Source organism: Lemur catta, chromosome 1, assembly GCF_020740605.2.
Source record: "Lemur catta isolate mLemCat1 chromosome 1, mLemCat1.pri, whole genome shotgun sequence".
Taxonomy (NCBI): Eukaryota; Metazoa; Chordata; class Mammalia; order Primates; family Lemuridae; genus Lemur; species Lemur catta.
The window spans coordinates 147742116-147755104 of NC_059128.1; the positions used below are offsets into that span (position 1 = coordinate 147742116).

The window sequence follows — 12989 nt, forward strand, 5'->3', positions numbered from 1 at the left end:
ATTATTGGTTTTCCTTAGTGTCTGATAATTCTTGTTTGAGATCTCATATTCATGAGTAAAGAGCTAAATTTCCTCTGCAGTGAGGTAGGTCTGCTTCCCTCACAGGCTGCTCCGTAAGGGGACAGCTGAAGGCACGTGCTGTGTGGGGGCGAGGGGGGTGCTAGTGACCAGCAGACTTCCCCGTGGGGCCCGTGGGTGGGGAGCTGTCTGCAGGCTGAGTCCCACACAATTGCCGTGTAAAGAGGGCAGAGATTTCATAATGGAATGCTTTCCTGGGTGGAGTTGCTTTGTTCTTGACATCCTTATTTCTCTTTCTAATGTTAATTTTTCTGGGTTAATTTCTGATCTATTCAGCTTTTCTTCAGATCCCCCAAACGACAGGAGGATACCTTCCTACAAAAATCACACATTTTCTTTAGAAACTAGTTCCTAGATTTTGTGCCATTGTCATATGCTCTGTGTATAAAAGGAAGTGGGAGAAAGAGGGACACCCTCGGGGAACTCAGCTGTCATAAGTTCAGTTTTTTAATTAATAACCGTAGTGATCACTCTATAACCAGCATTTTATATATGTTGACTTTGACCTCAGAGCTTTATCTGCTCCCCCTTGGAGAAGACTGCTCTCATTTCAGGTGTTTCAGGCTGCAGTTTCTCCCATTCTTTAGTCTCTGTCACACTGATCACATCTGTCTTTTGTCATCCAGCATTTCGTTAAACTTACTCTTTGGCTGTTGGCTCCTGCCTTTGTCTTCCAGAACTATTGTGTTTACATTATTGTTCTTAAAATTCTCCCTTTGGCCTTTTAGGGGGCTTTTGGAAGACAGGAAGGCTAATCAGTGTGCCATCTTAAACCTGAAACCAGATCTGAATTTTTATAGGTCACTCTGGTGGAGGTGAGTAGAATGGGTTAGGGAGGCACAAGAACAGCTCCAAGAAGACAGGACTGTAATAATCCAGGCATGATAAGACAGGTCCTTAAATTAGAATGGGGCAGTAGCACTTTAGAGGAGTGGAAAGATTTAGTAACAATTATGGAAATGAAAGCAACAGGACTTGGTAAGGGATTAGACATGGGAATTGAGAGTAAAGCTTCAAAATTACCCTTAAAGGCTGGTGCAACCAGTGGACAGAGATTTCTATTAATTGAGGAGGCACTTAGGGAATATTGTAGTTATTGTTGCTACTGTTGTTTTGTTATTATGAAGAGGTGACATTCTAATGCATAAAAACATTCCTGATTACAGTTTAAATATTCCCATAAGCTGAAAGGTGCAAAATGTCCAAGTTGAACCCAGTACAACAGCACTTGCATTTCTGGAGTCATCCTTGCTGATGAGATGCAACTAGAACTCACTGGAGATTTCACCAGTCAGCCTCCAGAAATAGGCAGCAATAACTTCCAGAAAGCTCAGGCCTTTAATTGTTTCTTGAGCTACTAAACTATTTAGACTATGTGCCCTGAACAAGTTTTACAGTAACTTGCATGAATTTTGAGAAACGGAGTATCTTGGGTAAAAGTTTAATCTTTTTATTTCCTCTCGTGTACTCCAATATAATTAACTTCATGTCAATAAATGCTATATTTTTATAGCATACAAAATCTGGGCTGTTATATTTTGATGCTGTTGGCAACCCGTATGGAGGCAGTCTTCAGAGAGAATGCTAATATCTGATTTCAAGTGGAAAGGAAGGAATTAAGAGTGTATTTCCAGAAGCAGGAAAAAGTGAAAACTGAACTCAGAGGAGGTAGTCTCCAAACCTAGAAGTCTTGGCCCCATCACCACATGCTCCCATCCTCGTCCTTGAATGCCTATCAACTCCTTAATTGCTGTGTGATCACAGCAGACTGAAGGGTGATTTGAGGAAGAGCAATTCTACAGTACCAAACATCCCGTAAAAGAAATGCTGAGCACTTGTGGGATATTTGCAGAAAAATGCCAAGACTTGTTTGCAATATCTTGGTAGCAACAGCACAATATAATATTGCAGAATAAGCCAAAGTCAAAAGACTGGAAACATTTTGTTTTCTGTGTTTCAATTCAGGTTTGGGGCATCTAGGATAATTAAAGTATTAATACTTATAAAATTCCAGCCACATTGTAGCATTATTAGATCATATCTATACCTTCTTTTTGGTCAGATTCAGGAGGAAAGTGAACTCTATGAGAGTCAGAGTACCTCAAAGAAGTTATAGACAAGAGATGAGGCTTTGCTGACAGGGAAGAAAAAGGCATCAAGTGCTTGGTTTGAGAAAGGAGAGAAGGAGGGGGAAGTTTAACAAAAGGAGAAAGGGATGCTCAAGACCAGGCCTGAGGCCCTGGTACATGATACCTGCCTCTCTCTTCAGCAAGCTATTAGCGTAAAAATCACTTGCACTTAAATAATTTTATCTTTGTTTCCTGGGACAGGAAAATAAGCCAGAGATCTTAAAGGAAAATGCCCAGGGTTTCACAGCTAGCAGGTGAGGGAAGCCCTCAGGACTCCCAAATCCCAGCTTTGTGTTCAGTTTCCTGCTTTCTTTCCTGCAGTCTTTCATAATTTTACAGTGGCCACAATCATTCAGGCAGGCCAAGAAGCAGGCTTATTGATGTTATTCTCTGCTAAACGAAAAACAAACGATCAGTTCAGTTCAATCAGTCTAATTTAAAGTTGACTTTGTGTAAATGAGGAGGCAAGGAGACAGTAATTTGGATTTCCAGCTAAGATGTTATGGTACATTTAAAATTGCTTTCTAATCACACTGCATTGATTATACCAAAGTAATGTCCACAAAATAATGAGACCCAATGTGACATGAAATTCATAACCATTGATCTGTGGGTCAATTTGTTGTTTGTATATGCACATAACAGAAGGTTACCAGGATTGCCCTGTCACCTCTGCCAGGCTGCTTTGGTTATGGTGTAGATGAGAAAGAGTGTGTGGTGACGAGGGTACATGAGTGAGTATATGTATGTGTCTGTGTATGTCTGTGTGGGTGTGTGAGGGTGTTTCAATGTGCTACAAAGAAATCAATTTTGAGTCTAAAACCATCCTTCTCTAAAATAAAAGGTGAGCAAAGAAAACAAAATAAGCATATAGCTTGCTGAAGTTCCCTAGAAGCAGAGTCTGACACAGCAGTTCAGGAGCTTGAGATTTATGGAGGGGGTGATCTCAGGAGAAAAGGAGTGAGAGGATCAAGCCAAAGTCAGGATACCTGCAATGAGGCCCCAGAATCTATGGTTTTAACGAGCTCACCCAAGTGACCTGGTTATGCAGCAAAGTTTGGGATCTATTTATGGAGACAAGTCAATTTATGGGTCAGGAAGTTGCTGAGCAAGGTTGTGGTCTCAGCTGGAGCTGTGCTGCCACCTTATCCTCCTGGGAGGTCTGGAGCATGAATTGCATCACCAAGTCCCACGGTGAGTCCCACCTTGAAGCAAGAGGACTGGCTTTCTTTACTCCCACATCGTTCAGTCACTGGCTTCGAGCTGTGGTCTGTGGGAAGGGTAAGGTGCATAACATCCTCGGCCAGGTCTCCTGCTTGACTCAAAGCTAATTTTCCAAAGAAGGGGCTACTATGAGCCAGTAGCAGCCAAAACTAACAGCAGCTGGGAGAAAGGTGTGCCATCCCAGTAAAGGGGGTTAGGAGGGCACCAATAGTGTTCACTAGATATTACATTTGTTTTTATTTTTTGAAAAGCAAACTGACCCAGAGAAGAGTTTGTTTCTACTGCATTTTTTTCTTCTGCATATTTTGATCACCGCTATTGCCCCAGAGGTCAGAGATCATTTTGATTAAGAACCAATATCAAGGCTAAGTGAGGTTTGTAGGTCCACTGATGGCTACATACTTTAGCAAAAAGAGACTGGGATAAAAACTGGTGAAATCCGAGTATGTTCTACAGTCTAGCTAACTGTATTATGCCTATGTCTATTTCCTGGTTTTGACGGTGTACTATGGATTTGTAAGATGTTACCACTGGGAGAAGCTGAGTGATGGGTACACAGGAACTCTTTGTACTATTTCTACAATTTCTCATGAGTCTTTAATCATTTCAAAATGAAAAGTTTTTCAAAGGCATAAGATCTGGAGTCAGAATATGAGGTTTGAGTCCTGGTTCCAACAGCAAGGAGCTATACAACCCGCTATATTATAGATACTTTGAGGAAAGAGTTAGCACGCTTTACTCTTCTCTGTATTTCCTATTATATCATTGGGCTGGAGCCCTAAGAAAATATATGATGAAAGAAAAAATTACTCAATGATTCAATGAACAAATAAGTGACTAAATAGTTTACCTTAAACAAATTACTTAAGCTCCCTGAGCCTCAGCTTCTAAATCTATCTCTGGGGTAATTGCAAATATCAAATGCATTCACATACAAACAGTGCTCTGAGTGACCTGAAGTTGTTCTTTATACTGTCATCAGGACTCAGCAGGTGCTGGTGGGTTCAGAATCACCTGGGGAGCAGCTCAGAAATGCAGTTTCTCAGGCCTAATTCAGGATACATGGTGGGAGCTCACCCAAGTGACTGGGTTATGCAGCAAAGTTTGCGATCTGTCTATGAAGAAGAGCCTAGCAAGTTATTAACCTACTAAGCCAGAGGGAAGAAAAAGAAGGTGAAGAAGGAGAAGGAAGGAGAGAAAGAGGAGGAGGAAAACACAAGGAGGTGATCAGAGGCAGAAGTGTTACTTGAGGTGGGGAGCTGGCAGCATCTTCTCCCGCCTTCCTGGGTCAGATCGCCGCTGGCCTGCACCAGGCAGGGTCTCCACAAAGGAACCGGTGAAGCTCTCTGCAGCCCAACTGCCTACGAGCCCACTGATGGGAAGATGATTGTGGACCCCTTTCACCTACCCCCAGGAGTAGGGGTGTCCTAGGAAACTGGGGATACCAGAGTATCCTGGGAACTTACCGGATACAAAATGACTTAGACTTTGATTCCAGAAACATGTTTTTTATAAGTAGGCAATGTTGTTCTCTACATAAAAAGTCTGTCGTTAAGGAAGCATGTCTCCAATAAAGCTCCTTCTAGCAAAATAAAACTCCTCTGCATTCGCCAGCATCATTTCAGAAGAAAAGAAGGAAAGAATGTGTGAGAAAGACATTCCTGTAAAGCTATGGGGGGAAAGATTAAATTTGCGGTACCTTCATACCCAGAATGCATGCCACGGCCACACTGCTAGGACTCACCAAGCAAGCCTTTCCCACCTTCCAGCAGGCTCTAAATCAGACTTCTTTTGCTTTACAGAAAAGTGGGGATTAGCCTTTGAAAACAGCATTTTCCTTTTTTCATATAGATTATAGGCACTTGGTAAATGGTAATTAGCTGTCAGGTTCTTCTGGGGTGTCTGTGTGTCTGTGTCCATGTGTGTGTCTGTCTGTGTCTGTGTCTCTGTGTGTGTGTGTGTGTGTCGATGTCTGTGTTGATGTGTCTGTATCCTTGTCTGTGTGTCCGTGTCTGTCTGTGTGTCCGTGTCTATATTAATGAATGGCTGATTGACCCATAGAGTGAGAGACCATGGCCCCCTCATTCTCTTTCTCTCTTTGAGAAATGATCTCTCTGCTCCAGGACTAAGATCTCCTAACTCTGCTTCTGCCCTTTTTATCCCCTGGGAGGCCTGTTGGTACCTGCAAGAATGTAGCAGCGTAGCCGTAGCCCTGGGCTTGGAATCCGAAGATCTGGATTTCAGGCTATGTATGATGGTGGACAAATCACCCAGCCTTCTCACGCCTGCTTTGGAAACATTTTACCTGCCTTGACCTCCCCAGAAGGAAGTTATGGGGACATCATGAAAGAATAACTGTGTGCTTTTTAAACTCCAAAGCAGGATGCAAATGTCCGTTGTTTTTATTGCTGGACGTGTCTCAAAACTATTACCCAATGTTCCTTATCCTCAGTGACAATTTGGGGAAACCCTCTCTGTGCCCCTAGGTATCACTGTACATAGGATAACTAGTCAAGTCTGGAAAGCTCTGCCTGCCAGGCACTATGCTAAGTGCTTTGTTTGTTTACCCTGGAGGTAGGTATTATTGTCCCATCTTTCAGAAAGGAAATTGAGATTCAGGGAGAGAGAGTCACCGTCCCCATGATCACATAACCAGTGAGCAGCTGAGTGAGTGGCGATCCATGTGATGTGATTCCACAGCCTGTGCTGTCCCCATAAAGCATCATTGTCTATGTCTGATGTACCCTTTTTGTAGGACACTTTCTGGAAGCTTCATTTGCCTTTCCATGTCTCCCACTTGACCTTTGAGGGCAAAATCAACATATGTGCCCAGTTAATTTTATATCATCCAATTTATGAGAAAGAGTGCATTTGTGAGCTTCCACAAAGATCCACCTTTTCATTGCCATTTTCCCCCATTCCAGTACATTCACAATGTGATGCTAAATGCCTTTCCCAATGCAGTCAAAATTCTCAGGCATGTACTTTCGTGTGTGTGTGTGTGTGTGTGTGTGTGGGCATGCATGCACGTCATCAGACTCATTACTATGTTCATCAAGGTCATTGATTCTCTCTCTCATTCACCCAACAATTGATGTAAGATTCTAAAGAACTGCCCTTTTGTTCTAGAAACACAATATAAGAAATCTGAAAAACGCCATCATTTGCATAGTGTAAAACCTAAAAATCTCTGTAATCAGTGCTAATTTGACATGATGACATGTAACACTTTCCATCTCAATGCTCTTAGAAAGAAAATTAATTACCAGTTAATCTAAAATTTTAGAGCATTATTTATTTATTATCTGTGCACTCTGAACTCAGAAATGTTTCTATTTAAAATGTTTCTATTTTTCTACGACTGGTAAACTATTCTATGATTTTTTTTAAGTGGAAAAAAAAAGAGTTCCAACAATTCTCAGAGAAGGACAGATCACAAGTATCTTGTCAGTGAGATGAGACTCAGATTATTATGAGAACTGTTAGTATCTCCCTGGAAAACGCTACACAAATATTCAGTTGGAAGTCTGCTGAAGGAATTTCTCCAAAGTCATGATGCTAATCGGTCTAGAGCAGTGAGCTCTGACATAAGAGAGTGAGTGGTTCTGCCCTTTCTTGCAGAGTCCAAAGAGCTTTTATTCATAGCTGCCCCCTGAAATAGTGCATGGTGGAGAGGAGGCAAATTGGATTGTCCTAACAGGCAAATGAATTATTAAATCAGAATCAGGGAGCAGCAAGGGGAGGGAAGGAAAGAAGGGAAAGAGCAAGGAAAGGGAAGAAAAGAAAGAGGGAAGGACGGTAAGGGGAAGAAGAGGAAGAAGAAAGAAAAGGAGAGCGGGAGGGAGGGAGGTTGCATGCAGTTGGTTTGAGATTAAAGGGACAATGCTAAAAGCATGGATCATATCTATAGAAGAAACATAAATGGCAAAGACTTACTAGGTCTTAACTTTCATTTTAAGGTATAAAAAATAAACTCTTTTCCAAGACCATAAAATGAGCCAGTCAGCTAGTGCCTCATCTGAAACAAGCCTCTCTTTAGCCCCACCTGGTGGTCTTTCTCCTTCAAACCACAAGTTAGTCTATAAGCTATAAAAATTTGCAGAAAATCCCTCAGCTTGGGGCACACAATTAACTGGGAAGATTTTTTTCTAGGGACTGATTAGAAAACACATTTGTCTAGAATTAGGTGTGAGTTCTCTCTCTCTGTCTCTGTCTCTCCTCTGCCTCCCTCCCACCCTCTCTCTCTCTCTGTCTCTCTGTCGCCCCCTCCTTTTCTCCCTAACCTCCTCCCTTTTGCTACAAATTGCGGTTACAATTTATTTCAAAGCTGACAACACAGCTAAAGCCCTGGTGACACCCCTAGACACCTCCCTGTGGGAAGTGGTGCGGGCTGAGCAGGCATGAATTCCTAGCACAGCAGGTACAAGTCTGTCATACGCAGGCTGTAAAAAACCTGCATTTCCACAATGGTGGGAAGCAAACTGGCTGAACAGAGAAATAATTTGGACTTTGAAAGAGGAAGATGGTACATTCTAGCTCTGAGACAGAGTACTGGGACAGTTTTCAGGCAGGGGTGTGTCTTAGCAACAGTAGCTTCCGGGTTATTAGGGTTTTTTTTTTTAGGCAGACATATTGATTGATTAATATTTACCCACAGGGTCTGTACTGTAGGTAGGAGAAAGGACGGAAAAATTCATAAAGTATTTCAGAGATGCCGTTACATCCAGAAATATCAATATCTTATTCTGTGTAACCCTGGACCTCTGATGGGTCCTGGATCTCTGAGGACAATGTGAGGGTGTGACTGCTGGCTATACAAAGCTCTCCGGCTTCCCACACTGCTGCCTGACCTCTGCGTCTCTGGCAGCGACCCTGCAAGCCCGCTTCTCTTTGTGCTAGGGCTCTGTCGGCAACACTTCTGTGGAGCGGGAGCTGGCGCAGCAGTGAGCTGACAAATATCATTTTAAATTAAATAGTATATTTTAAAATGTGTTTCACACGTTAAAGGCACAGATGGTGAGGCGTCCATGCCTTAGGAGACAGCTGTGCCGAAGAGAAAACAGCTGTGGATTGTGGTTCATCATCACACCAGCTTCCTGGCATGATTTCCTCTGAGCAGCCAGTTACCTGATCCGCCTCCGCGCCCCTGGGCTGGGGAATCTTCTGGCAAACTCCAGCCCACCTGGACTATGCCACAGGAGTTCCTGGTCTTGAACTGGGGTTTCTTCCAACTAAGAACACTGTGCAAAAACATTTTACAATGTAAAGGATACATTTTTGTCTTCTTTATTTTTTGTATGGCTATTGCTATTGTTTAGGATCATTTTTGTTGTTGTTTTGATGGTTTTTCTTCCCCCTGCCCCACTGCCGCCTTTGCTTTGGGTAGTGTTATAAGAAGGAGACAAGTGAAAGAAGAGTGGGAGCAGTATGGTATATATTGCCTTTGATCAATGCCCAGATTTTCCAGAAATCCCCAGCCTTTGGGAACCACTGAAGAGCCATGTTCCCCTCCACATTTAATCCTCATGTTGACCTCAAGCAGTGGTTCTCAAAGTGGGGTGTCCCTGGATCTACAGCACCAGCATCACTGCCAAACATGTTGGAAATGCAGATTCTCAGGCCCTGTCCTAGACCTACTGCATCAGAAGAAACTCAGGCATGGGGCCCACTCCTCTGTGTTTTAACAAACCCTCTCAGGTGATTCTGATGCTCATCCAAGTCTGAGAACCACCAGCCTAGGATAGCCACTGCAGGTTTGTCCACGGGGTGATAGTGCCCTGGTCTGGCCTAGTCCAACACCCTGCGTTTAAAGGGGTCTATTTCCTTTTGTTAAACTCACATGGTACTTACTGGCTCAGTTCCCAGGTCTCTTGGGAATTCCTTGGTTTCTTTCTACCCCTGGAACTCTGGTGCATGGTTGGGTCTGGATTTCTGCGTATGCGGAAGGAGGGCCAGATATGAAATTGTGCTGAGGGTACCAGGGTAATGCCATCTTCTAACTCTGTCCTCAGTGTCGTCTTCCCAACTTACCCACCAGCAGGTTCTGTGCTCAGAGAGAACAATGAGTCAGGTTTGGCCCATGGCTCAGTGGGAGTTCACAGTACAGAGGTAGAAACAGCCTTGGAAACAGATCCTTGTAACGCAAACTGATTCATGGTATAGAGAAGCCCGAGCCAAGTGCCTGGGCACATGAAGCAGCCTCAGGGAACTCAAAGGCTAATTCTCCAGCCCCTAATTTCTCCAGCCTTGGCAGAGACCCAGCAGCTCAGGCAGAGAAAACACACAGAAAATAAAATATCTTCCCACATGATACTGTTCCCTATTCCTTCCTTATGAAAGCACAGCTACAATGCCTAGGGTACGGCATGCCTGCCTGGACTCCTGGAAGCAGGTAGGAGAAGGAGGCAGGTGGCCTCCCTAGCCACCCCAGCAGTGCAATCTGGCTCTCTCTGAAGCTCCAGGGCTTGATGGCGGCAGTGCTAGTGGTGGTGGTGGTGGTATGAGTGTTTATGTGTGTGTGTGTGAGAGAGAGAGATGGTGCTTACATTTACAAGGGAAAGCCTGTCTGCCTATCTATTCCTTTCATACCCTTAATTGTTAAGAAGCAACAATTGAAATTAAATTTCTATAATTCTATGACCAAAGTCCTCTCTGTTTGAAGTTTTGCCACTTCCCTTTTGGGGGAGTATATTTCTCAATTAAGTATTCATTAATGGTACCATGATAGTAATGACAACACCAGGATCCCAACCCTTGCTAACCTCAGCAGAGGGGACTATCACCACCATTCTGACCTCTGCTAAAAGCCAGTGGAGCTTTCCTCTGTCATCCGCATTGACTCAATCACCTGCAAGTGTCCTACACCCAGCTCCACAGAACTCGGGCTGGGAACTCTGGGTCTGTAGTCTGGAGAGCTGGACTCTTTCCCATCCTGGTTCCACCTTTTATGAGCAAGGTCCTTCCCCTATCTGAGCCTCCCTGTATCTGCACTGAAAAATGGAGCAGTCCATCCCTGCCAAGCTAGGGGGAATAGGGTGTGGACACAATGAGACATCTACAAAATGGAGGCTGGTCCTGGTGGGATTTGGTAAATGATAGTGTTAGGAAAGCAATTTACAATGTGGATGTTGGTCTGAGCCTCTCCTTTGACTAATTTAGACAGATTCAATGAATCATGGCACTGTGCTTTCTGTTTCCAATGCCAAGTCTCTGGTCTCTGCCTGATGTTCACCCAAGGGTTTGCTGCTCCATGACCATAAGAATCCACAAGTCAGAGCAAAAGCACTAGAACTGGGGAATGGTAAGCCAGAAAAGACAATGAGCTCAAAGAGTAAAAGAAACTGTCTCTGACTGTGGCGTGGGAAGGCACCTGCTTCACTGGTTTCATCTCACCACCAGTGAAGAGCACAGGGCTGCACTTCCGCTTGCACTGGCTGAGTGGAGGGTGGGACCTGGCTGCCTAGCCACTTTCTGACCACTGAGATTCATTAGTGTGTTCAGTGCCCAAAACATCAAAGTGTAGAGGAATACCAGGAGCCAAGAGGGGACTTCAGGAGCTGTGGCACCATCTTCTGAGCATGAAACCCCATCACAACTCCACAGTGACTAAACCAAGATTGACTAAGGCTTCATAGTCGCCAAAGAGACAGTGTATCTGGGGCCTGGCTGGAGGCAACAACCCCGTGCTAGACACAGACCTTACTCCTTGGAGCCTGGAGGATCAGGTTGTGACGGAAAGAAACCACAGACTCCACAGTCACTCAGGGAACTCCACTGGAAAGTTACAAGGGGAAGCAGGAGAAAACAATGCACTAGGGACCCTCCTGTGCTGAACAACAATATTGTCCATTATCCTCATTTTACACATGAGGGAGCTGAGGCAATCACTCAAGGCTACATAGCTGGCAAGGGACAGAGACAGAACCCTGTGTAAGTTTCTTCAGAGACCACTGAACCATCCCTTTTCCTACTGCACTTACAAGAGAGTCGGGAGGAAAGTCATGGCTCCTAGCTCCACTCCTCTTTTTAAGAGAAGGCAGCCCCCAGAAATACTAGTCAGTGTCTGAGCAGGTAAGACTGTGCATGCAAGATGGATTAAGGAGACAGGGTGCCCTGGGCTTAGGACCCAGATCTGCTACTTACATTCCTCATTTCTTGGGTCTGCCAGAATGTCAGAAAGTTTTTCATAATTTTTTCACCAGTTTTTCTCACCCTTGACCAGCTTCCCTCAATACATGGGCTATAGCCCATGGCCCTCCTCTTCCAAAATTCTTGAAATGAGCAAGATTTCCCCCCATTATTTCTGAACTCATCCACATCTCTACTTCTGTCTCTCTCTCTCTCCGCTCCCTCGATGGTTTTCTTTGTTCTTCTCTTTTCTACCTCCATCATCTTCTTCCCACTATCTCCTTTCCCTTGCTTCTCTCTTTTGCTCTTTTGCTACTCTGTCCTCCACTTCCTCTCCCTCACTTCCTGCCCTGGTTTACTCATAAAACCAAGAGCTAAAATGACAAGTCAAAACAACCCACAGCGTCTCAAATGACCTGGAGCGCCTCATCCTCGCACATAAGCCCTCAGCATCAACCTGGACCTGGTGCCTTACAGCTGCCTGATTAAAGCACCAAGGGAGGTTTTGTCTGGAGATGGTTTTATAGTGTTTGCTGAAGGGGGTAGTTGCATTTTGTCTCCATGCCAAAATCAAGCAAAGCTTTTTGGAACAGGAAGTAGAAAATAAAAATCCCCAGCCAGCCCCTTTTAGTATTGTTCAGTGTGCCAGCAACTTGATGCTTTTTCAGTGTGGGAGGAGAGTAACTGCAAATGCCACCCTCCACGCTGGCCCCGGCTTCCTCCTGGCCAGCGTACTCCTCAGCATAGGAAGGGCCGTTTTGAACAGGAGACAGCAAAACAATGGGAAAACTGGGCTGGGAGCCTCGACCCAGACTCAGAGGCTAAAAATGACTTCTACCCACATAGGTAGTGTTATTCAGCATAAAGGGGACAGGAGGGAGCCGAAGCCTTTGTAAAGATGGCTTAGGAAAGGGGAAGGAGTGAGCCAGGGAAAATTTTTATCTATTCCTGCAGCCCACAGCCTTAGGAACCGCCCAGGGGAACAAGAAACAAAAAGAAAAGAGATGTTATTAGCATTTGCAAATCTATTTCAGAAGATAGAATTAAACCCAGGTCTGGGACAGGCTAAGAGTATCTGGTTCCAACCCTTATCTTTATAGACGAGGTGACAGATCCAGCAACTGCAGGTGCATCACCCAGGTTGCCTCCATCAAAACAAAACAAGAGTAGCCACATCAGGCCCTCTGTCAGCTCCCTACCACCTCACACCTCTGCTTTGCAAACAGATGAGCAGTGTCCCTGGCCCTTGGAATGGTCATCAAAAGGTGCTTGAAACTCAGGCCCACAGATCTTGGGGGCCCCAAGGGGGCAGTGGCAGCCCATACCCCTAATGACAGAGTGCGTGCTTTGAAGAATCTGGATTCTTTTTCATAAGATTGGCAAGAGGTTGAGGGTATCTGTCTGTCAGTTCTATTGCATCATTACCTCCAA

General features: G+C 44.5%; 1 long non-coding RNA gene across 2 annotated transcripts in view; it reads right to left on the reverse strand.

Moving 5' to 3' along the window:
* The window catches only part of LOC123627568, a 65283-nt gene that overhangs the window by 13205 nt on the left and 39089 nt on the right, over positions 1-12989 (reverse strand). Inside the window, exons 2-3 of one of the 2 annotated variants that reach the window (XR_006731352.1) lie at positions 9282-9474; positions 8559-8671 (exon numbers count right to left, since the gene is read on the reverse strand). This is a non-coding gene — a long non-coding RNA (uncharacterized LOC123627568). Of the gene's footprint in view, positions 1-8446; positions 8672-9281; positions 9475-12989 lie in introns of those variants that run through there. The other variant, XR_006731351.1, reaches the window with a different exon arrangement.